The sequence below is a fragment of the Hemiscyllium ocellatum genome, chromosome 30, assembly GCF_020745735.1.
Source record: "Hemiscyllium ocellatum isolate sHemOce1 chromosome 30, sHemOce1.pat.X.cur, whole genome shotgun sequence".
NCBI lineage: Eukaryota > Metazoa > Chordata > Chondrichthyes > Orectolobiformes > Hemiscylliidae > Hemiscyllium > Hemiscyllium ocellatum.
The window spans coordinates 43,346,508-43,372,732 of NC_083430.1; the positions used below are offsets into that span (position 1 = coordinate 43,346,508).

The 26,225-nt window shown below is 44.2% G+C and overlaps 1 protein-coding gene across 2 annotated transcripts in view; it reads left to right on the top strand.

Moving 5' to 3' along the window:
• luzp1 (leucine zipper protein 1) overlaps window positions 1–26,225 on the top strand; it is a 158,758-nt gene that overhangs the window by 143 nt on the left and 132,390 nt on the right. Inside the window, exon 1 of one of the 2 annotated variants that reach the window (XM_060847691.1) lies at window positions 15–186. The exons of the other annotated variant lie outside the window; for it this stretch is intronic. The gene's annotated coding sequence lies outside the window, so the exon portion shown is untranslated. Of the gene's footprint in view, window positions 1–14; window positions 187–26,225 lie in introns of those variants that run through there. 2 annotated transcript variants of the gene reach the window in all.

A 26,225-nucleotide genomic window follows, 5' to 3' on the forward strand; every position in this document is an offset into this window, starting at 1 on the left:
CCGGTTGGGGGGGAGTGGTGCTGGGGGCAAAGAATGTAACGATCAAAGGAATTGCCAGAGCAGGGGAAGGGGCGCTTTAGGGTGGTCTCGGGGCTACAGCAGGATCTGTACACTGCTCAAGCCACAGGGAGTTTTACCCGCAGCCCTGCTGCCCTTTGGACTCTACACTTCTGTTCAGAAGGCAAGGTAAGAGAACGTGGCTTTCCACTTAGTTCCCATCGGTCCGCCGTTGGCTGTTCGGACCCGCGAATGCGTGAGTGTTCCCAAAACAGGAAGGGGTTTTCGACCTTACCCTTTCTGTATTGGCGCACAGAGAGAGAGGGAGAAACAGGCAGACAGAGAGCAGGATCAGGACATGGAGAGAGGGAGAGAATAACGCGGAGAGAGAGAACAGGACACACACACACACACACAGAGAACAGGATACAGAGGGAGAGACAGATAGAGAATAAGATCAGGACATACAGAGAGTGAGCGATAAACCGGGATAGAGAGAGACAGAGATCGGGACATAGAGAGAGAGAGAGACCTGGATTTACAAAGTGAGAGATCAGAACGAGAGAGAATATAGACAGAATACGACAGAGAGAGAGAGAGACCAGGATGGAGAGAGAGAGATTAGGAGAAACGAAAGAGAACAGTGAGAGTTACGGCAACCAGGAAAGAGAGGGAAAAAGAACAGGATAGAGAGAGGATAGAGGAGAACAGAGAAGTGGAGGAAGAGAAGGGAGAGTGAGAGGGCAGGATATATAGAGGGAGGAGGACAAATAGAGAGCAGAAGGAGAGAGAGAGCAGGAAAGAGGGAGAGGACAGAGCAGAAGACTGAGCATGAACTGAGCAGGAGAGAGAAAGAGCAGCAGCAGGATATATCAGTTACATAGGATGTACAGGCCATTCAGCCCAACAACCCATGCTGGTGTGTATGTCCCAATTGTGTCACCTCCGCCTCTTCTTCATGGAAACCTCTACCATAACCCTCTGTTCCCTTCTCCCTCAAAGCCTACACTCGCATTCCCTGAAATTCAGCTCTATTACTCACTCCAACCACTCCCTGTGGTCGCACACTCCACATTCTCACCATTCCTTTGGTAAAGATGTTCTGAACTCCCAGTTGGATTTCCTGGTGACTATCATATATTGATGGCCTTCACTTTCGTCCTTCACTACAAGGGGAAACATCTCTCAGTATCCATTTTATCCAGAGCTTTCGAAATTTTAAAAAAACCCTAATGAGGTTACCCCTCGGCCTTCATTTTTCTGGAGGCAATCTTTTTGTGATAACTCCTCAAAGAGTAGGAGAGAAAGAGAGAGCAGAGAGAGGGACCACAAGACAGATAGAAAGGGATAGGACGGGAAGAAAGAGGAGAAAGTAGGGTAGGGGAGGAGAGTAAGAGAGAGAGAGAGGACAGGATTGCAGGAGTGAAAGAGAGTGAGAGGGAGAGGATGGAATAGCTGTGGAAAGGATACTGCAGTAAATCAAAAGGAGTCTCAGCTCAGCGGCTGGGAAGCTGTGCCGTTTGACAGTGCAGCTATCGCCAGGGCGTCTGCTTAAATCAAGGAGGGAGCTCACAGATCGTCTCTCATGATCGAGCAACTCTTCACACCAACAGTGGTAGAGGAAGTTGTCATTCTTGTGTTTCATAAGGAGTGAAGTAATCCTGAATGTTAACATTCTAGAAATGAACTATCTCATCAGTCCTACACCTGAAAGAGGCAGGTGGGGGAGGTCAGGGCGGTGGGATCTCAGGGCTACGCTGAGATTTCTGATCACTGTGTTTCTGTTTTGTTTTTCTGATCAGCTGTGAGATTTTGCAGTCATAGTCACATTGTGCTGTGATGCTGCCTCTGCAGAGGAACCACTCAATCATGCAGAATAGAGAAGGGAAAAGACCTGCAGTATTTTGGGCCCTGACACAGTAGCGAGTGAGGGGTGTCAGAGGGAAAGTGTGGGCTTATCCAGGTTCTGCGACTCATATCCAGATTCATTTTGATGGGCTGTACTTTTCTCGGGAGCTTCAAACCGCAGATGAATTGAAGTAACCTTAATGGGTGCGGTATTCCCCAAACTTTATTCAGGCATTGAATTACTGCAAAAATAGATAAGATTTCAGAAAACAAGATCATGCAAAACATGATAAAAGTGCGATGGCAAGCAGCATGATTCTGATACTCACATCTACAGAAGCTCATTAATTGGTGCTTTCTTGGTGAGAGGAGTCTTTGATCTGTGATTACTTTAATCAGAATTACTTCTGACTCAGAACAATTTAAAAAAATGACAGGGAGATCTCTTTATTTAAAAGAGAGTTTGCTGACCAACCTATCCACTTGTATTTGCTTAGATTTACTGCCTGGCTACATTATCTCCACAGCAAAAGGCTGGCAAAAGATGATGGGTGCTGCAGTGTGAGCAGGTAGCTCCTGCATTTCCCCAATCTGACACACGCCAGGAGAAACGAGGCCAATGGAACGAAAAACATCTTTTTATTAACTGATATAACAGGACTTTTGCTTCTGACATAAACAAACTTGACCCACTGTGCATTGTCACCTGTTTAATCATGGATTGACCCTGACACCAACCACAGAGATGGGTCCTGGATATGTGGAGCTAACTGACAGTTAATAAGCATCTGGTATTACAACAGAAGTACGGGCTGCTTGTTCTGTCTTGTATAATTTACCTGTGTATCTTGTTCACAATGACAATAGAATGGTTTCAGCCCGCAGTCTGACCTCTGAACTAATCAGTAGTGACGACTAAATTCTCAATTGCATCAGTCACAGACAATGTTCCCTTTATTGTCTCAGCTGGTTGGATGTATAAAGGCATCAGACTCGATCCCTCCTCTCCTGCTCCGGGACTTTGCCCCTGCCGCATCAATAGCCCATTAAATGAGTGCGCATCAGTATTGAGGCTGTTCAGTCATAGGGCAGCATCACAACTCAAATCATGCAGACCCATTGCGTGCTGTTTCCAGCAAGCATGGCTAGCTACTGAAGGGAAGGAAAAATCCTCAGATTATTTCTGTTTTCCTTGGACCAGAGGTTACTTAGGGTGAAAAGGTTGAGATGCACTCCTTCATGGAGGCCTCCACTCCAGAGCGGGGCTCAGGCACTTTATTTGTTTCATTTACTGCTTTGACTGCAAAAGGAGGGATGACGTCGTCATTTCTACATTGAGCAGGATGGAAGTCTATGAAACCTGAAACAATCCCCAGCCTCAGTGACTGCCTTACAACACGCAAAACTGACTGCCCAGTTCATTCATTAAAACTGCGGAGGCACCATTTATTTGTCTAACAAGCAATGTAATGTTGATCTCTGAGTTACGTATCAGCAGGGCCATGAAAGTGGCACATGCCAGGAGTTGTAAATCATGAACAGAGTGAACGTTGTGATGTGTTCACTTGGTAGCAGTACCTAATTCTTTCTGGTTCAAATTTCAGTTGACAATATTCTTTGCACATTATTATTTACAGAATTTTCTCAAAAGGCCAAGAAAAACATTATTTCTTTTGAAGAACTAAGGTTACATTTTAAAATAGCTCTACGAGACACGTCGTTTTCTTAAAGGCAAAGCATCAGCCTTGAAACCAGACATCTTCTTTCATGGCCATTCTGTTCAAATTGCTAGTTCATCACCTGTAATAAACCACTGTTCCCCAGCAGCAGCAATTTGCATTTATATTGTGTCTGTGATGTAGCGAAATCATCCAAGTCTGTTTTTCGAGCGTGTTACCAAGTTAAAAAATGCTCCAAGCCCCAGGAGCTGATGTCAGGATAGGTGAGTGTCAGTGATGTGGGTTGCTGGACGAACCTTAAAGGAGAAAAGAGAGGCAGAAAGTTTTTGCCCAGCTTCTAGTGGTCCTTTGCAAGCAGCTCCCATGTGGTGGGTATCAATGTAGAACATTCCTTCAGGTGAGAGCTGAGCCTGTTTCTGGTTAGGGTGGGCAATCGCCTCGTACAAAAGTTCGGGAATTCAGGACCAGTGAGAAATTCCGGACAAGTTTCAGTTACTCCCCCAGATGGGTCACCGTGGAATTCCCCAGGTAATGTTTTCAAATTTGAAAGGGTTCAGAAAAGATTTACAGGGATGTTGCCAGGGTTGGAGGATTTGAGCTCCAGGGAGAGGCTGAACAGGCTGGGGCTGTTTTCCCCTGGAGCGTCGTAGTCTGAGGGGTGACCTTACAGAAGCTTTTAAAATCGTGAGGGGCATGGATAGGATAAATAGACAAAGTCTCTTCCTGGGGGCGGGGGAGTCCAGAACTAGAGAGCATAGGTTTAGGGTGAGAGGGGAAAGATTTAAAAGAGACCTAAGGGGCAATGTTTTCACTCAGTAGGTGATATGTGTGTGGAATGAGCTGCCAGAGGAAGAGGTGGAGGCTGGTAAATTACAGCATTTAACAGGCATCTGGATGGGTATATGAATAGGAAGGGTTTGGAGGGATATGGGCCGGGTGCTGGCAGGTGAGAATAGATTGGATTGGGATATCTGATCAGCATGGACGGATTGGACCGAAGGGTCTGTTTCCGTGCTGGACATCTCTATGACTCTCTCGTGTTGACTTGTGCTTTTCTTCATTTGGTTTTTTTCCCCCTCCTCTCAAGTGAGATTGCTTGGTTTTGGGTGGAGTGAGGAGGGTGTTTATCCTCATCCAAACATTACCACAAAACTGTGTAGCATCAGCTGAATTCCTTACCTGTTTTGCATTTGATCACAAGTTGGTGGAGAACTCACAGCTGGCCCCCACACCCAGGAGCAGGTCCTGAGCAACAGCAGCTCCCACCACAGGCCATGGCTTTCTGGCCTGTATAGTACAGCTTGTCTTCTGTTAGATTGTGGCACAGTGGTAACGCCACTGGGCTAGTTATCCTGAATCCCAGGCTATTGTTTTCAAAGCAAATGGTTCAAATCCCACACAACAGGTAGTGAAATGTGAATTCAATAAAAATCTGAAGTGAAAAGCTGGTCTAATGGTGATCATGTAACCACTGCTGATTGTTGTTAGAAAACACCTCGTCTGGTTCACTAATTTCCTTTAGGGAAGGAAACTGGTGTCCTGACCCAGTCTGGCCTCCATGTGACTCCAAGCTCCCAGCAATGTGGTTGGCTTGAAATAAGGAAAGCCAGTTTCCTGTCACCAGGTCACCCTTTATTTACATGCGCATTATACATGGACTCTGACCAGCCAGATCAGAGCCAGTCCCTGGAACAAGGAGAATCCCTGAGACTCCTGCTTATATATTTTTCTTTCCCCTACAATACTGCCATGCAACAATAGTGCTTATATTCCTCAGCACCCATGTTTGTGTGTGTGTGTGTGTGTGTGTGTGTGTGTGTTGGTGCAAGACACAGTGAAAACACCAAGTGAACATAACTTTATTAACATTCCACCACCAGGAAAGACACCCATGTGGCAGATGAACTGGTGACAAGCAAAGCCCAGAGCAGGCAATGCTTATGTGAAAAAGGTGAAGGGGAGGGAAGGGACTAAATAAAAATAGAATTGGAGGGGGGAAATAAAGCACTCCACTCCCCGTGGTGCCCACCTGGCCCTAATGAGGTCAAGACTATTGGAGGATAGCTTGTGCTCCCATCTCCAGGGACACCCAGGCCCATCCATAACCGTGGAAGAGGGGAAGGCAGTTGGCCATAATGACCCCCTCTCCACCATGGTCTGCTGCCTGGACCTGTTAATGGTCAGCCTGGCCAGGCCCAGGAGCAGGCCCACAAGGAGATCCTCTGACTTGCCCTCCTCTCTTCGCACCGGGTAGACTCCTGTCTATACCAGTCAGCCAGGGCTCCCTGATTGGACCAGGTTAACAGCCCCAATCACACTCAATGTGATCCACCTGGCCACCCTCATTCCAATCATAACAGACTCTTAACTGCCGTCTGGGCAATTAGGGATAGGTCATAAATGTTGGCCGAGCCAGTAGTGCCCACATTCCCATGAAGTAATTCGAAGAAAAATCTGCTGAGTCAATGGTTTTGCGGGGCAGGGGGGGATGTTTTTAATAGTGTGTCAGCCATGACACAGTTGATAACACACTTGTCTCTAAGTCGCCATGTTCCAATCTGAGGATTGAGCACAAAAACAAGGCTGTGACTTTAACTGTCCGATTGAAGCTGTGTCTGCCCTCAGAGGTGGCTGTCAAAGTTCCTCATGGTACTGTTTTGAAGACGTGCAAGAGAGTTATCCTCGTTGTCCTGCTCAATATCTGTCACCAGCACTGAAGCAGATTGTCACAATGAGCCAATATCACATAGCTATTTGTGGGAGTGTGCTGTGCACAGAAGTGACCATGCTTTTTTTTGCAGTAATACGATGACTGTGTGTCAAAAATGACTGGTTATAAAAGTGAATCTTTCATTTTTCTCATGATCTCCATTAAGGTGATGCCGTCACAACACAGTAGCAGATTCCACCTCCCTTATGCCAATCACCAAACCCAGTTCACTCTCATCTTGTGCATGGTTATGGTACTTAGTTAAAGGGTGCAGAGGTGAAAGCTCACCGATAGTAATATTTTCTTCAAAGTGGTGAATGCCATATCTATTTTTAAATCGAGCGTAACCCTCAAATTCAATGTATTTTTATAAAAATACATGATCGGGTTATCACAGCAAGAGCAGACATGTTAGTTCAGGGGCTTTACTACCTCAGTCCTTGCTCTGAATGGATACCTTTGAACTATGTAGAAGTGGGTACTGCAGATACTGAAGATTAGAATCAGGATTAGAGTGGTGTTGGAAAAGCACAGCAGGTCAGGCAGCACCCAAGGAGCAGGAAAATCGACGTTTCAGGCAAAAGCCCTTCATTGGGAATGGCTTCATTCCTGATGAGGGGCTTTTGCCCAATATGTCAATTTTCCTGCTCCTCGGATGCTGCCTGGCATGCTGTCCTTTTCCAGCATCACACTAACCTTGACTGTACTTTCGAATTATGTCTTGTGGTCTGCTAGTACTTCCGATCAAAATATTTTTCTTCACATTTTCATACTTCACTGGCGATCTTGCTGCTTAACATGCTTTGGGTCCATGAGCCATAGTCATCATTCAGTAAGCCATCCATTGGCTAATCTTCAGATAATGAAAGTGGACTATTCAACTATGGGAAGAGTCACCGACCCTTTTCCACCCTGTGCCCGCAAGAACTTTGGATGAGGTTTAGATGTATATGGTCCCTATTCTCTGGCCATTGAGATTGAAGTCAACCATCACACCCCTCCTCTCCCAATTAATAAGCTGAATAAAATGTGTTGGAAACCACCAACAATACTTTATTTACTCTCTCATCCAGGATGAACTTATGCACAGAAGCATTTGGGAAAAGCTGGTGTTTTTATTAGGGCCTTACCCAGGGCTGATCAGTTTTGGGTTTGACATCCGTACTGTTTACAACACACCTGCTGTCGTCGGATTAGCAAGGGGCTGTGTGGGTCACTCTGTATCCATCAGTGTTGTACACTCTGCAGAATCAATAATGGAGGCTTGATAGTGTCAGGAGCTCGAGCTGCCACTGATTGTCGTTCAATGTGGAATTTTCTCAGAGCTTTCATGAGACAAAAAGTACAAGGGGTGTGTATATGTGTGTGCTTGTGTGTGCGGGCCGTCTGGTCTGTCTATCTTGCCCACTCTGATGTGCCTTCTTACAATGCAAGAAATGTTGGCACAGGTTGAGTAAAGTTGATAAAAACAGTTTGCTTGTGTGGATGGTAAGTGTGAATGGGGACAGGCTGCATCTCTCTGTGTGGACAGTGAATGTGAATGGGGACAGGCTGCATCTCTCTGTGTGGACAGGGAATGTGAATGGGGATGGATGCACCTCTCTGTGTGGACAGGGAATGTGAATGGGACAGGCTGCATCTCTCTGTGTGGACAGTGAATGGGGATGGACTGCACCTCTCTGTGTGGACAGTGAATGTGAATGGGGATGGACTGCACCTCTTTGTGTGGACAGGGAATGTGATGGGGATGGACTGCACCTCTCTGTGTGGACAGTGAATGTGATGGGGATGGACTGCACCTCTTTGTGTGGACAGGGAATGTGATTGGGGATGGACTGCACCTCTCTGTGTGGACAGTGAATGTGATGGGGATGGACTGCACCTCTTTGTGTGGACAGGGAATGTGATGGGGATGGACTGCACCTCTTTGTGTGGACAGGGAATGTGAATGGGGATGGACTGCACCTCTTTGTGTGGACAGGGAATGTGATGGGGATGGACTGCACCTCTCTGTGTGGACAGTGAATATGAATGGGGATGGACTGCACCTCTCTGTGTGGACAGGGAATGTGAATGGGGATGGACTGCACCTCTCTGTGTGGACAGGGAATGTGATGGGGATGGACTGCACCTCTCTGTGTGGACAGTGAATATGAATGGGGATGGACTGCACCTCTCTGTGTGGACAGGGAATGTGAATGGGGATGGACTGCACCTCTCTGTGTGGACAGGGAATGTGAATGGGGATGGACTGCACCTCTCTGTGTGGACAGGGAATGTGAATGGGTAGGGACTGCACCTCTCTGTGTGGACAGTGAATATGAATGGGGATGGACTGCACCTCTCTGTGTTGACAGTGAATGTGATTGGGGATGGACTGCACCTCTCTGTGTGGACAGGGAATGTGATTGGGGATGGACTGCACCTCTCTGTGTGGACAGTGAATATGAATGGGGATGGACTGCACCTCTCTGTGTTGACAGTGAATGTGATTGGGGATGGACTGCACCTCTCTGTGTGGACAGGGAATGTGATTGGGGACTGACTGCACCTCTCTGTGTGGACAGTGAATGTGAATGGGGGATGGACTGCACCTCTCTCTGCTCGTGACATGGAGCTGCTTTGCCCATGGTATAGTTCCATTTTGTAAGGAAGCACTTTATTTCCAGTGGTCTCTGGGAGCAGTGCACCTCCCTGGGAAGATCCGATTGAGGCATTTTCCCAAGTGCCTGAAGTAATAATAGTGAAGGTGGGTAGATAGAGTTGAGAAACGGATCTAATCAGGGACTTCGTTGAATGGCAGTACAAACTCAGAGGGCCAAATGGCCTCCTCCCATTACTAAAGCTCGAGCCAAATGCAAAAATTTGTACAAGAGACTTTTAAATCACAACAGAGCACTCGCAAATGTGAGATCTATACAAAGAAAGAAAGAATTGCATCTAAATAGGGTAGTTCATAACCATGAGATATCTCAAAGTGCTTCACAGCCAATGCATTGAAGTTTCTAACTTTGGAAATAGTATACAAAAAATGTTAGAATAGATCATCCACAGGGCCACCTTGTATCTTGCATAGATTGAGCAAACTCTTTCTCTTATATAAAATCCAGAATTTTTACCCGATATGCCTAGATCATGTGATTACATTCGGGGCCATTGATTTGTTATAATTGAATGAATCAAGTTCTGTTTTTGGTCTGTGGGAAACCAGGGAGTTCATCAATTACTTTTAGCGCTGGTCACCAGAACTGCATCAAATGGACTGTCTGGAGAAGAACCATGTCCATAAGGTGGAGGTGCTGATGTTGGACTGGGGTGGACAAAATTAAAAGTCAAACAACGTCAGGTTATAGCCCAATAGGTTTATTTGACAGGACTAGCTTTTGGAGTGCTGCTTCTTGGTGAGGTAACTAGTGAGGCAGGATCCTAACTACTTGACAAAGGAGCAACATTCCAAAAGCTTGTACTTCCAAATAAACCTGTTGGACTATAACCTGGTGTCATGTGACTTTTAACTGTGTCTATAAGGGACACCCTTTGGTATGCAAAACATTGTCTGCGCTAGGAAGATAAGAAACCAAATAAAATATTTTTACTGGGACTATATCTAAAGATCTCCAGTTTTTATTGGTCAGAATCATCAGTGATGGGGGTGGAGGCAGACATAATTTTTGTGCCTTGCTATTTGCTGTCAATATCTTAAGCTTTGGAATTTGTCCTAAGACCTCTCCATCTCTCACACCTCCTGTAGGACTTCAAACCTGTCTCGTCAGCTGCCATAATATCTCTGCTTGTGGCTCCATGTTTCAGTTTTGGTTCATAATGCTCCTAGTTTGCAAAGCACCTTGGAACATTTCACTATGTGTTTCGGGCATGACGTCGATTCTCTTTCTCCTTGGATGCTGTCTGACCTGCTGCACTTTTCCAGCAACACATTTTTAAGCTCTGATCCCCAGCATCTGCAGTCCTCACTTTTTCCACATTTTACTACGTTAAAGGCATTATATAAATAAAAGTTGTTGCTGGATCTGGGTGTATTCCCAGTCTAACAATGTACTTCTAAATTGCAGGAAGAAAGGATAAAGATGCTCAAATTACAGTTTTAAAACCTTATCTATGCTAAAGATGATACAATTCCTAAAATGTATATAACTTAAGCTATCAGCACCCTGAATGCTCACTGAAAGTGTCCTGTTTGTAAATGTGCTTCAGTAAGATACAGCCTATCATGCCTTATTCACACGCATCTTTTGTTGTGGGTTTTCAGGGCGTGTTGTAAAAACAGGAACAATTTGACTTAAAGCTACTCTGCCCATTTAAATATTTATAACGTCTTTACTGATTAGTCTCAGCTGCTTTTTACTGGGCAAACTGAGGGGCTGTTCGGATGGCAACCTCCTTCTGCCTCCCACCAGCCACTCGTGACTTACTCAGAGACTCTGTCACAGTGACGGGTCTGGTAGGAGCTGCCAGCTCTGGCTGGATGTGTTCCTGGAGATTTCATCACTTGACCTCTTGCCTCCACTGCCCCAACCAGCCAGCCTTTTCCCAGAACGCATCCTCCAATGCTCAGTTCCCCCAAAATGTTTGAGCTTGTTTATAAAGAGAGTGAGAAATAGACGTAGTTCCTTCGTTGCCACCGTGATATTCCTTCCGAATAGCTGACGGCATTGTAATCTGAGAGGGTTGTATGCCAGGATTAGCACAGATGTTGGAAGCTGGCTCACCCAATGTCTCTCACACCAACTTGCCAAGGAATGGACAGAGCCATCTGAGGCACAGCTTTGGTGAAGTGGGTAGGACTGACCTCACTGACATAGGCCGTCAGCTCCTACAGCTGGAGAGCTCATCTTTCAGTTGAAGGACAGAAGCCAGTTCGGGTGTAGTCACATCAACAGGCAAGCAGTCAGCCAGGGTGGCCTGAGGGTGCACCAGATAACCATTTGGTTAAGAGGGTGGGTCAATTGTACCCAGTAGTTGGCAGTGCCATCAGGAAAGGATAGACTAACCTTATGGGTGAAGTCGGTGGTGAGGATAGCTGCTTAGATGATAAATACCCAATGTGCAATAAGTAAAAGCAATTGCCAGGGAACAGTGTTCCTTAAATGTGCCTTTTTACCAATTACCATAAGGAGTTTCCCAGGAACTTACACCAGGAGCGGCCAGGAGAGTATCTGTTCCTCACAGAAGGTTTGAGTCTCTGAGGTGATGCTGTGTTGTCAGGGTTTCTGTTAATGAGAATAGCAGCTCAACAGGCTGCCTTACAGTATTCACTGCAGAAGCTGCATCACTAACACTGCAGTCTTTTAACAGCACTGTGGGCAAAGACACTGCAGTGAATTTCAAGTGTCGACCATTTACTCTGTTTAAATCCCTCATGTACAAAATATTCCTTAGATTTAAAGTCATGACTGTTCACTGTCTAAGGCTGACAGAAATTGCAGGGCCTGAGTTGAGCCATTTTAAATCCATCCAGGTTCCTGGAACCAGAATGAAATCAGGAACTAACAACATTTTAAAAAAATTCCTTCATGAAATATGGCCAGTGTTCATTGCAAATCCATAATTGCCTTTAAATGGAGTGGCTGTCTGGGCTATTTCAGAGGACAGTTAAGAGTGAACCGTATTAGTGTGAGTCTGGAGTCACGTGGGCCAAACTGAGTAAGGATGGGAGATTACCTTCTCCAAAGGTCATTAGTGAACCAGACGGGATTTAATGACACTTGCTGATCATTGTCATGGTCACCATTTCAAAGACTAACTTTATATAGCTCAGACTTATATTGTTGAGTTTAAATTCCATCAGCTGTCATAGTGAGATTTGAACCTTTGTCCCCAGAGCATTAGCCCAAGCCTCTGGCTATTAGACCAGAGATTCCACCTCCCTTTGACATAGGTAACAGGCACATTGGTATGCAGTGAACTGTACAACTCCTCGCAAGAGCATACACCTGTATTTCAAGAAGCTGTTGTTCACTTACTCATGAATGTATACCACCTCAGGATTTATTTACATATGAAAGGCTATTGATTGATCTACCTGAGGAAGGTTTGCAAAGTTAACACCTTCAGGATAGGAGGACAAGAGGCTATTGAAAAAAAGAAATAACAAGTTGAACTACTTCGAGCTATACTCACAGTAGTCAAGCTTTGGTAAGGGATGTGTTGGTAAAAACAATGACTGCAGATGCTGGAAACCAGATTCTGGATTAGTGGTGCTGGAAGAGCACAGCAGTTCAGGCAGCATCCGAGGAGCAGTAAAATCGACGTTTCAGGCAAAAGCCCTTCATCAGGAATAAAGGCAGAGATTCTCTGCTTATCTCTCCACGCTTCAGGCTCTCTGCCTTCATTCCTGATGAAGGGCTTTTGCCTGAAACGTCAATTTTATGCTCCTCGGATGCTGCCTGAACTGCTGTGCTCTTCCACATCACCACTAATCCAGAATAAGGGATGTGTTTGCTGAGTGCAAGCTCTGACTGCTTGAGGGTCTCAGTTTTTATGGGCATTGGCAGATGTGGGCATTAATAGGAAGGTGAGCACTTATTGCTGTTGCTTGTACCTATTCCTGCCAAAATTTAGATCATAGAATCTCAACACTGTGGAAGCAGGCCATTCGGGCCATTGAGTTCACACTGATCCTCCAAAGAGCATCCCACCCACTCTCACCCTATCCCTATAACTCTGCATTTCCCATGGCTAATCCACCAAAGCTGCACATCCCTGGACACTATGAGTAATTTAGAATTGCCAATCTACCCAACCTGCACAGCTTTGGATTGTGGGAAGAAGCTTGAGCACCCAGATGAAACCCACACAGACACAGGGAGAATGTGCAGACTCCACGTAGGCAGTTGCCTGAGGGTGGAATCAAACCCAGGTCCCTGGTGCTGTAAGAGAGCAATGCTAACCATTGAGGACCGTACCACCCACGTTCTGTTGTCATGGTACACCATGCTGTTCTGGAGTATCTCATCCTCACACAATCACCACAATTTGTCTACAACCAACCTGACTTTTATTATCCATCCTTAATTGTCCTGGAAAAGGTGACCATAAGCCACCTTCTTGAACCACTGCAGTCTTTGGGGTGTAAAGAGGGAGTTCCAGGATTTTGACCCAGAAACCCTGGAATATTGCGATGGTGTATGACTTGGAGGGGAACTTACAGCGAGTGGTGTTCCCACACATCTGCTGCCAATGTCCTTCCAAGTGATAGAGGTCGATGGTTTGAACAGTATAGTTAAGGGGCCCTTGGGAGTGCACGTTGCTACAGAAAATCTTGTAGATGGCATATAATCATGCTACTGAATGCTGCTGCTCTCAGGAGTGAGACATTCAGAAGGGCATTCCTCCTCCAGCTGTTTGTTCAACCAAATGCAGGTTGGAAAGATCGATTGAAATTGTTGGCATCTTGCGTGGCAGAGCCATGTTAAATCCAGGATCACTTGTTTGCTGAATGTGAGCTTGCCTTGAGGTCGTGGAATGCGAAAGGGAATATATTCTGTAGAACTTGAGGGATTGATTATTTTGGTGGAAAGATAGCCATATTCCAATCCAGACAGATTAAACGGAAGATTAGTGCTGCTCAGCCTTGAGTAAATGGCCAAAAGCAATTCCATTTAAATTGGTCTGGTGAATGATGTAAGGCAGCTTCCAGTGTTTGTCACTGTTTAAACAGGAACTGGCAATAATTCCGTGTAAATTTGTTGAATGTACAACTTCAGTCTATATCTAGGATCTAGACTCTCAAGTCAGAAGATAGCATATAAATAAATGTTTTACTTCCCTCATTCAAAAATTTAACTTTAAGAACATAAACATCATTTCTCTGCTGTTTTTCTATCTTAGCTCTATGCGCAACTGATTGGCAGGAACTTCCCATTTCTCTCAGTTTTCAGGAGACACAAAAATGGCGGAAATGAAAATGCCTGAGAGAGAAACAAATTCTGTCCTTAAATTTAAAGAGTTGTCAAAAATCCTAATTCATCAGTGTCTGACACTCTATAAACTGTGACGTTTGGCATTGTTTGAATACAATACAGCACTAAATTCACCATTTTAATTTCTGGGTCTATGAAGAATACGCCAGACAATGAGACCGTTTAAAATGATTTGGCAGAATGTTTCTTGGCCAAGGCCTCTTGCATTAACTGAACTGCAGGCTGATTTATTGAGCTTCTGAAGGGGAATCAGCAAAACCCAAAGCAGGATATCTGCCATTAAAACAATTCTGAGCTTTCAGCACTGTGGTCTGTCACATCGCTGCATGCTGACCCTTTCTGATTTAACTTTGAGGCCAATCTCATTTACTGCAATGAAGGAGTGACTAGCTGGACAATGCTTTACTGAGGGCTCTGTGCAGGGATGGTGATGGTAATGCCAATGGACTCACAAACCAGAGGCTGAGACAAATGGTCAGGGAATATAGGTTCAAATCCTGGCTGGTAGAATTTAAAATTTCATTAATCACAAAAACTGGAATTGGATGCAAGTAATGGTGACTATGACAACTATTACCAATTGTCACAAAGCTCCCTACTGGTTTATTAATGTCCTTTTGAGAAGGAAATATGTCCCTCCCTTGCCTAGTTTGGCCTCTATGTGACTCCAGATCTAAAGCAATGTGGTTAACTCTTAACTAGCATGCAGTTCAAAGGCAATAAGGGAGGGACAATACATACTAAGCCTGTCAGTGACAATGCACACGCCATGAAAGAATAAAAAACAAATTTATAACCAATCACATCTACATATGGTATATACCTATATCATGTTTAAAAGAATATAAACTGTAACAGAACAGACCATTCAGCCCATTGAGTACTCCCTGCCATTCAGTAACATCATGGCTGATCGTCAATCTTAACATTACCTCTCCACAGTATCTCCATATCTCTTGTTATCCCTTGGTATGCAAAAATGTAAACTTAACTCTGTCTTGAACCTGCTCAATTATCTCCCTGGGCAGTGAGTTCAAAAGATTCATAACCCATTGAGTGAAGAAATCTGTCCCTATTCTCAACCTTAAATAGCCGACATCATGACCCTTTGTTCTAGATTTCCTAGCTAGTGGAACGGCCTCCCAGCATTTAATTTGTCAAATTCTTTTGCAATTTTATAAACTTTTCTCTGTGAGATCACCTCTCTTTTTTCTAAGCTTTAGAGGCTATTGGTCTAGTATACTCAGTCTCACCTCACAGAACAAGCACTTCAGGTATCAGACCAGCTTTGTTGCATTTCTTCTCAAGCCATTATATCCTTGTTAAAGTAAGGATTCTAATACTGCAAACAGTGCTCCAGGACTCACCAAGGCCCTGCACGATTCCAGTGAATCTTTATTCTTACAGTTTGTAAGGGGCAGCACAGTGGCTCTGTGGTTAGCACTGCTGCCTCACAGTGCCAGGTTCCTGGGTTTGATTCCCACCTTGGGTGACTGCCTGTGTGGAGTTTGGACATTCTCCCTGTGTCTGTGTGGGTTTCCTCCCATAGTCTAAAGATCTGCAGGTTAGATGAATTGGCCGTGCCAAATTGTCCATTTTGTTGGGTGCATTTGGTGGGGTAAACATAGGGGAAGGGGTCTGGGTGGGTTACTCTTCAGAGGATCGGTGTGGACTCGGGCCAAAGGGCATGTTTCCGTACTGTAGGTAATCTAACCAACAGATCATTTGCTTGTTATGTGTTTCATAGCACCCAGGACCCTCAGCATATCTGTATCGTACTTTTTAAAACAAAATCTGCCCTTATTTTTCTCACCAAAGTGGATACCTTCCTCTTGCATGGAATGCAGGCATTGCTGTTAAAGCCATATTGACTGCCCATCCCTAACTGCCCTGGATGGCTTGCTAGGCAATTTTCAGAAGACAGTTAAAGGCCATCCATGTTGTTAAAAAGGTAAAAACAATGACTGCAGATGCTGGAAACCAGATTCTGGATCAGTGGTGCTGGAAGAGCACAGCAGTTCAAGCAGCATCCAAAGTGCAACGAAATCAACATTTCGGGCTAAAGCCCTTCATCAGGAATAAAGTTGTTGTTGGTCTGGAGTCATGTGTAATCCAGGTGGCACATGTACTTCCCAAAAGAGGCTTAATGAACCAGATGGGTTTTCACAGCCTTTGACAATAGTTTCATTGTTATTATCACTAAAACTAACTTTTGCGAATGTATCCAATTAATGGGTGGCACGGTGGCACAGTGGTTAGCACTGCTGTCTCACAGCGCCTGAGACCCGGGTTCATTTCCCAACTCAGGCGACTGACTGTGTGGAGTTTGCACGTTCTCCCCGTGTCTGCGTGGGTTTCCTCCGGGTGCTCCGGTTTCCTCCCACAGTCACAAAGATGTGCGGGCCAGGTGAATTGGCCATGCTAAATTGCCCGTAGTGTTAGGTAAGGGGTAAATGTAGGGGTATGGGTGGGTTGTGCTTCGGTGGGTCGGTGTGGACTTGTTGGGCCGAAGGGCCTGTTTCCACACTGTAAGTAATCTAATCTAATTCCATCTGCTATACTCTTGCACACTCTCTTAAGCTTTCTATATGTTTTTGGAGATAAGTCTCTTGATTAAACTTAAAATATAAGCTATAGCTATTAATTTAACCTGGGCAGTGTTTGTAGAGGAATAAGATGGTGTTATTTTCTGGGTCTGTAGATTGTGAAGGAGCAAAAATGGCCTTTGTAGAGTGATATGTACTTCTTGTTAGATGTGGGAGTTTAAAGAGAGTTTAAGGGTTACTACTGATTATATCTGCCATAAATGCTATTAGATGCGAATCTTATCAGAATGAATGGATCGGTTGGAGAGACAGATAGAAGCGATGAGGAATTTGCAACAGCAACAGTATGTGATGGATGACAGTTATAGGAAGGGGGGAAATTCTCAGATAGAGTCACATAGATGGGTTAACTCCAGTAAGGATAAGAGAGGGAGGCAGCTAGTGCAGGAGTCTTTTGTGGATATACCCATTTCAACCAGGTGTGCTGTTTTGGAAAATGTAGGGGGTGATGGATTCTCAGGGGAACATAGCACGAACAGTCAAGTTTGTGGTATTGAGACTGGCTCTAATGCAATGAGGGGTACGTCAGCTTCCAAGAGATCAATTATGTTAGGGGATTCTGTAGTCAGAGGTACTGACAGACGTTTCTGTGGTCAGCAGTGAAAAATCAGAATGGTGTGCTGTTTCCCTGGTGCCAGGATCAAGGGGCCTAACAGGGAAGGCAGATGAATTGAGGGCATGGTTAGGAACACGGGACTGGGATATCAGAGCAATTACAGAAACATGACTCAGGGATGGGCAGGACTGGCAGCTGAATGTTCCAGGATACAAATGCTACAGGAAGGATAGAAAGGGAGGCAAGAGAGGAAGGGGAGTGGCATTTTTGATAAGGGATAGCATTACAGCTGTACTGAGGGAGGATATTCCCAGAAATACATCCAGGGAAGTTATTTGGGTGGAGCTGAGAAATAAGAAAGGGATGATCACCTTATTGGGATTGTATTACAGACCCCCAATAGTCAGAGGGAAATTGAGAAACAAACTTGTAAGGAGATCTCAGCTATCTGTAAGAATAATAGGGTAGTTATGGTAGGGGATTTTAACTTTCCAAACATCGACTAGGATGCCATAGTGTTAAAGGTTTAGATGGAGAGAAAATTCTTATGTGTGTACAAGACAATTTTCTGATGCAGTATGTGGATGTACCTACTAGAGAAGGTGCAAAACCTGACCTACTCTTAGGAAATAAGGCAGGGCAGGTGACTGAGGTGTCAGTGGGGGAGCACTTTGGGGCCAGCGACCATAATTCTATTAGTTTTAAAATAGCGATAGAAAAGGATAGACCAGATCTAAAGGTTGAAGTTCTAAACTGGAGAAAGGTCAATTTTGATGGTATTAGGTAAGAACTTTCGAAAGCTAATTACAGGCAGATGTTCGCAGGTAAAGGGACGGCTGGAAGATGGGAAGCCTTCAGAAATGGAATAGCAACAATCCAGAGAAAGTATGTTCCTGTCAGGGTGAAAGGGAAGGCTGGTAGGTATAGGGAATGCTGGATGACTAAAGAAATTGAGGGTTTGGTTAAAAAAAAGAAGGAAGCATATGTCAGGTATAGACAGGATAGATCGAGTGAATCCTTAGACGAGTATAAAGGAAGTAGGAGTATACTTAAGAGGGAAATCAGAAGGTCAAAACGGGGACATGAGATAGCTTTGGCAAATAGAATTAAGAAGAATCCAAAGGGTTTTTATAAATATATTAAGGACAAAAGCGTAACTAGGGAGCGAATAGGGCCCCTCAAAGATCAGCAAGGCAGCCTTTGTGTGAAAGCACAGAAAATGGGAGAGATACTAAATGAATATTTTGCATCAGTATTTACTGTGGAAAAGGATATGGAAGATACAGACTGTAGGGAAATAGATGGTGACACCTTGCAAAATGTCCAGATTACAGAGGAGGAAGTGCTGGATGTCCTCCGGATTAATCCTCAGGACCTGATCAGGTGTATCTGAGAACTCTGTGGGAAGCTAGAGAAGTGATTGCCGGGCCTCTTGCAGAGATATTTGTATCATCGGTAGTCACAGGTGAGGTGCCAGAAGACTGGAGGTTGCTAAACGTGGTGCCACTGTTTAAGAAGGGCGGTAAAGACAAGCCAGAGAACTATAGACCAGTGAGTCTGACGTCAGTGGTGGGCAAGTTGTTGGAGGGTATCCTGAGGGACAGGATGTATATGTATTTGGAAAGGCAAGGACTGATTTGGAATAGTCAACATAGCTTTGTGCATGGGAAATCATGTCTCGCAAACTTGATTGAGTTTTTTGAAGAAGTAACAAAGAAGATTGATGAGGACAGAGCGGTATATGTGATCTATATGGACTTCAGTAAGGCGTTTGACTAGTTTCCCCATGGGAGACTGGTTAGCAAGGTTAGCTCTCATGGAATACAGGGAGAACTAGCATTTGGATACAGAACTGGCTCAAAGGTAGAAGACAGAGGATGGTGGTGGAGGGTTGTTTTTCAGACTGGAGGCCTGTGACCAGTGGAGTGCCACAAGGATCGGTGCTGGACCCTCTACTTTTTGTCATTTACATAAATGATTTGGATGTGAGCATAAGAGGTACAGTTAGTAAGTTTGCAGATGACACCAAAATTGGAGGTGTAGTGGACAGCGAAGAGGGTTACCTCAGATTACAACAGGATCTGGACCAGATGGGCCAATGGGCTGAGAAGTGGCAGATGGAGTTTAATTCAGATAAATGCGAGGTGCTGCATTTTGGGAAAGCCAATCTTAGCAGGATATATACACTTAATGGTAAGGTCCTAGGGAGTGTTGCTGAACAAAGAGACCTTGGAGTGCAGGTTCATAGCTCCTTGAAAGTGGAGTCGCAGGTAGATAGGATAGTGGTATGCTTTCCTTTATGGGTCAGAGTATTGAGTACAGGAGTTGGGAGGTCATGTTGCGGCTGTACAGGACATTGGTAAGGCCACTGTTGGAATATTGCGTGCAATTCCAGTCTCCTTCCTATCGGAAAGATGTTGTGAAACTTGAATGGGTTCAGAAAAGATTTACAAGGATGTTGCCAGGGTTGGAGGATCTGAGCTACAGGGAGAGGCTGAACAGGCTGGAGCTGTTTTCCCTGGAGCGTCAGAGGCTGAAGGGTGACCTTATAGAGGTTTACAAAATTATGAGGGGCATGGATAGTGTAAAAAGACAAAGTCTTTTCCCTGGGTTCGGGGAGTCCAGAACTAGAAGGCATAGGTTTAGGGTGAGAGGGGAAACATATAAAAGAGACCTACAGGGCAACATTTTCACTCAGAGGGTGGTACGTGTATGGAATGAGCTGCCAGAGGAAGTGGTGGAGGCTGGTACAATTGCAACATTTAAGAGGCATCTGGATGGGTATATGAATAGGAAGGGTTTGGAGGGATAGGGGCCGGGTGCTGGCAGGTGGGACTAGATTGGGTTGGGATATCTGGTCGGCATGGACGGGTTGGATCGAAGGGTCTGTTTCCATGCTGTACATCTCTATGACTCTGTATCTCTTTGCCGCTTGTTTGCATCCTCTTTATTGTTTATTTTCTGTGTGAAAGTTTTATACAGGCAAATAAAAAACCGAAAGAACTGCAGGTGCTTGAAATCAGAAACAAAATCAGAAATCGCTGGAAATACTCAGCAGGTCTGGCAGCATTTGTGGGGGAAATCAAAGTTAACATTTCAGGTTCTGAAGTTCTGAAGAAGGGTCACTGGACTTGAAATATTGTAAATGGGAACCTTCATCATAACGTACATTTGTGTAGTGCCTTTCATGTCCTCAGCACATTGCAAATTGCTTAATGGCCAAAACATTTAAAACAAAGAACTCCAGTTGAAGTACACATGCACATAAGACAAGAGTTAGAGAAATACTTATTTTCATGATTGGGAATGGAGGGAACTTCTGGGTTTGGGTAAATTACAGAGTCAGGAAGGGATGATGCGATGGAGCAATTTAAACACACGATCATTTTAAATTGGAGGTGTTGGGAGAGCAAGTTTCAAAAAACAGGGCTGTTAGATGAGTAAATCTTGGTGCAGGATAGATTCGAGGCAGTAACAGGGAGATGAGCTGCCACTTACAGCCATGGAGCTTGGGATGGGAGCAGGAGCTGATTAAAATTTGTGACAGAGGCACAAGGAGTCTCTCAGCCTGGTGCTGAGCTGTCATACAGATGGGAGCTGGCAATGGTACTCAAGTAGTCTTTGTGAAGGGATTGGGAGCTCGGCTTCAGGTCTAATAGACTTCAATCAGCCCACTTTGACCTGGGCTGGAGAAATGGGATAGAATCTGTAGGAAGGGCTACAAGGCACAACTTAAGTGTCCCCAGTATTTAACTGGAAGAAATTAGAGCTGATCCAACATTAGAATCTGAATGGAGAAAGTGGGGCGAGCTAGAGATGTGGAGTAGACTGTTTTCACAATACTGCTGACAAGCTGACAAATTGATATCTTTTGACATGATTTCTTCTTACTCTTAAGTGTGTTTGATATGAGCTTTAATGCTCTGAGCGCACAACACTTGAAGCTAACATTAATGTACATCTTTGGGCATAAATGGTACCTGCAGTAATTGTGGTTCTTTGCTACAGTCAACCACAGTACATTATTTCCAATGCCAATAAATCAGGGAGGGTAATATGGCAAATTATATGGCAGAAGGGTATATCTTATTCATAAATGTAGTGAAGGGAATATATAAAGCTCTTCTTGCTTTGTATTATCCTTCGGAACTGCTGCTAAGAGGCAGCCTGGGGGTTCGACAATTTTTTTGATGTGGAGTTTCTCTCGTAAATTCTGCTCCTGTGACTTCACCTACAAAGATGGTCAAATATAACAGAAGTTCCACAGCTGACAGGGACATGAGTGAGAATGGCTGCTTAGCTGGATGGAGGGGTGGCCTGCAGAGTGACTGAATCCTACACCTTCCCCCTGTCTAACAACCTCTGACCCACTCCCAGCACATTCACCGCAGACACTGCGGTCATGCCTGAGAGGCTGCCATCCAGGGGCTAACACCTACAGCTTTTTACAAAAATAAATTGTGGACGGGTGCAAGGGTGCTAGCCAAAGGGAAGAAGAAAACCACTTCAAGGAAGTGGTCAGGGTGTTTTCTAACACCATGGTGCCACAGTGACTGCTGGCAACACTGACTAAATTCCTGGAATGCACTGACCACGATTTTCCAACCATTAATGCTAGCAGTGCAGAGTTGTACAATCGCCCCTATTAATGCCGTAACTCATAACTTACATCTGCAGCATAAACCAAAAGTGCAAGTTTGCTGTAAGACTACAAGAAATGGGAGCAGAAGAACACCTACACGATCACTCAATATGATTGTAGTTGATCCTTGCCTTTAACTCCATTTTCCCACCTATTACCCATAATCCCCTTGAGATGCCCTGAGAGACAGCAAAGATCTGAATGACCCAACCTTCAATTCATGCAGCAATGATTCCATAGCTCTCTGAGGAAGAGAATCCCCAGGATTCATTATCCTCTGCATGAAGACGTTACTCCTCACCTCAGACCTACGTGATCGCTGTGTATCCCTGAAACTGGGCCATTGTGTTTTAGGTTCCCCAACCTATAGGAAGGAACCTCCTAATGATAACCCCTTCATGGCCACTTTGGAGTGCTTGTATGTATCATTGAAATTGCCTCTTGATGTTTCTCAGCTCCAGAGAATATAATCCCTGTTTACTCAACCTCTCATTAAAGAGTAAACCCCTTCCCTCCAGGAACGCATCTAGTGAACGTTCACTGTAAACCACTATTACCCACTGAACAGTTAGGTGACAGGCAATAAATACTGTCTTAGGGAATAACACCCTAAGACATCCTGTGAAGTAATATTTTAAAAAATCAATATCCTCATAGATGGCATCAACCATAAGATTATTCAAAATGTTTTGCTGTCTGAATCCATGTGAGTTACCTTCCTATTCAATATTAAAAAGGGCTACTCTTCCCATCATGTCATTCCCATGTGCAGTGAAAAGGTTAAGACTAACAGGACCAATACTCCTGACCCCATCCCTTTCTGTAAGATTTACAAAGCAAACTATTGAATTTCCCATGGTGTCACAGTGAATTGAGGGATAGGAAAGTTTAGAGAGAGAGAGAGATATTCAAGTATGTGGTTGCTACTCAAACAACAACAATCTAGATTCATACAGTGCCTTAATCATAGTAAAACATCCCAAGACACTTAGGATTATAAAACCTAACACAACATGAAGTCGCATAAGGAGTTATTAAGTCAGACAATCAAACGCTCAGTCAAACAGGTATGTTTTGAGCAATTTCTTCATGAGAGAAAAAGAAGAAGTGAGGTTGAAAGCTGTCGGGAAGGAATTCCAGAGCCTTTCACAACAGATGATGCGGTCATCCAGGACTGAGCAATTCCAATCGGTGACCAGAATCCGAGGAGCTGATACCTCGGAGGTTATGGGGCTAGACAAGATTCCAGACTGAGGGACGGATGCGGCCAGGGAGGGATTTGTAAATGAAGATGAGAATTTGAAAACCAAGATATGATTTGACAAGGAGCTCATCAATTTAGGTCAGTGAGCACACGGATGATGTGGGTTAGAATCGCCAGGCAATCTGAAAAGGATAACTTCTTTTATGTTTCAAACACATGTGAAGGGCTGATTTTATATTTGAGTATCACCTGGAAAACAAATGTAATGTTTAGCTATGAGATGAACAGCCCCAGCTTATAGCAACTACTTTGGGTACCAGTGGCCAGTTAGAGGCTGATTAGTATTTAAGATGCTGTTGCTAGTTTTTGTGGATTGAGGTTACTAGACTCCTCTTTGATTTCTTAACATGTAGGTTAGAAGGAGAACCTGCAAGTTTTTGTTGAGATAAAGGCGTTTTTTTAGAACAGGGATTTTTCTATTTGTCTTGTGGAGATTTAGAATCGTAGAGATATACAGCACGGAAACAGACCCTTTGGTTCAACTCATCAATGTTGACCAGGTATCCTAAATTAATCTAGTCCCATTTGGCAGCATTTGGCCCAAGTCCCTCTAAACTCTTCCTGTTCATAAACCCATCCAGATGCCTTTAAAATGTTGTAATTGTACCAACTTGCTCAACTTCCTCTGGCAGCTCATTCCATTCATGCACCACCCTCTGCATGAAAACATTAACCCTTAGGCTCCTTTTATTTCTTTCCCCTCTCACCTTGAACCTATATCCTCTGGTTTTGACTCCCCTGCCCTACAGAAAAAGACCTTGTCTATTTCCCCTATCCATGCCCTTCATGATTTTATAACTCTCTATAAGGTCACTCCTCAGCCTCCGACGCTGCAGGGAAAACAACTCCAGCCTATTCAGCTTCTCCCTGTAGTTCAAGCCCTCCAATTCTGGCAACATCCTTGTAAATCATATCTGAACCCTTTCAAGTTCACAACATCCTTTGGATAGGAAGACCAGAATTGAACGCAGTACTCTAAAGGTGGCCTAGCCAATGTCCTGTGCAGCCATAACATGACCTCCCAACTCCTATACTCAATGCACTGACCAATAAAGCCAAGCATACCAAACACCTTCTTCACTATCCTATCTCCTGTGACTTTACTTTCAAGGAGCTATGAACCTGCACTCCAAGGTCTCTTTGTTCAGCAACAATCCCCAGAACCTTACATTAAATGTATAAGTCCTGCCTGATTTGCCTCACCAAAGTGCAGCGCCTCACATTTATCTAAATTAAACTGCATCTGCCGCTCCTTGGCTCGTTGGCCCATCTAATCTGAGGTAACCTTCTTCACTGTTCACTGATGTTTTATTCAAAAAGTGTAATCTGTGGGTCTGATGAATAAATTCACAGTTTTACAGGTAGACTTGAGAACCATCCATGTCATTGGTAGTAAAGTGGATAATAATATCAGATCAGCCATGATCTAATTGAATGGTGGAGTAAACGTGATGGGCTGAATGGCCTAATTCTGCTCAGATCTGGCAGTCTTATTAAATTGGACTTTAAAAAGTAGAGTACCGGATTACCAATGCTCTATTTTGCTGCTATATTTAACTCATGTTACATTAAAGAGTACATCAGGGCAACTGAAATTCAGCTGATTAGTAACAAGCTGTGCAGTGGACCAATCCTTTATAGACATGATTTCAGGCCAGTATTAGTGACTAATATTATTTGTTCTTGGAGTGCAGGTTCATAGCTCCTTGAAAGTAGAGTCACAGGAGATACGATAGTGAAGAAGGTGTTTGGTATACTTGGCTTTATTGGTCAGTGCATTGAGTATAGCAGTTGGGAGGTCATGTTGTGGCCGCACAGGACATTGGTTAGGCCACCTTTAGAGTACTGCGTTCATTTCTGGCCTCCTTCCTGTTTTTTCACGCATCTGCAACAAAGCCTGCAGTCTGTCATGTGACCAGCAAACGCTTTTAGAAAAATCGGTTATAAAAGGGCTTTCCAGAGCAGAGTCTGGGATCAATAATCCCTCAAAGAGTTTTGTTTTCGATGCATGGCCCTCCAAGGGTCTCGCACAGCAGCAGCTTCTGAAACTGGAGCTCAATGCGTGGTCTGGCCGAGCGCGCTCATCGAAGCATGTGGAACCTTGGAATGACTGCATGACCACAAATTGAAATTTTGGGGTCGTGAGTTTAGAAGCACCAATGTCCACCATCACTACAACTTGTCCTCACTCTCATATATCATCCTCTCCCATCCTGCTCCCACTCCAACACTCAGTATTCACAATTTGCTATGAACTCACAGTGGGGTGAGATTTGAGAAGATTATAATCTATTAGAAATGTTGTGTTTGTACATGTCCTATCGGCCTTTTCAATTGTGACTTTCTATTTGTAATTGAAACTGCCTCCGTAGGGACTTGTAGATAGAATTATTCAAATACCGAGGTGAAATCCCTTTATTACTAATCTCCATTAGAGGGATTTATCACTCCTTCCAACAATTACTTTGTAATCCAGATAAACTACAGTACAAAAGTTCCGTTGCATTTTCCAAATGGGTGTAGATGGTGCATCATTCAACACAGAGTTTTAAAAAATGTCTTGAAACCACAAATGAAACATTAGAGGAAAAATGCAGAAGAAAAGCATCATTGCCCATTGTATTGCCTTACCTTCAGCGCATACCACTGCGGCACGAAAATATCTTAGTTCGTTTTATTTCTGTCTGCCTATCGACACAAACATTCACTTGCCCTGTCAGCACTGTTTTCATAATTGGTTCTCTCTGATGTTTATCAGTCCCGAGGGCTTTTGCTGAAGTTCAGAACAGGGAAGTTTCTCCAAAAGATTAAGCATTTTTTTTTGAAAGTCAATAAAAGGAAAATACCATCCAAAATGTCCATATTTGGGAAGCATGGGGCCTGCAGTTGAAACACAGTGGTTTTCATCATAATTGAAAGTCGTAGTTGGTTTCCCAGAAAAAGGTATTTTCATGGCAGCATGTAACCTACTAGTGTAAAACAG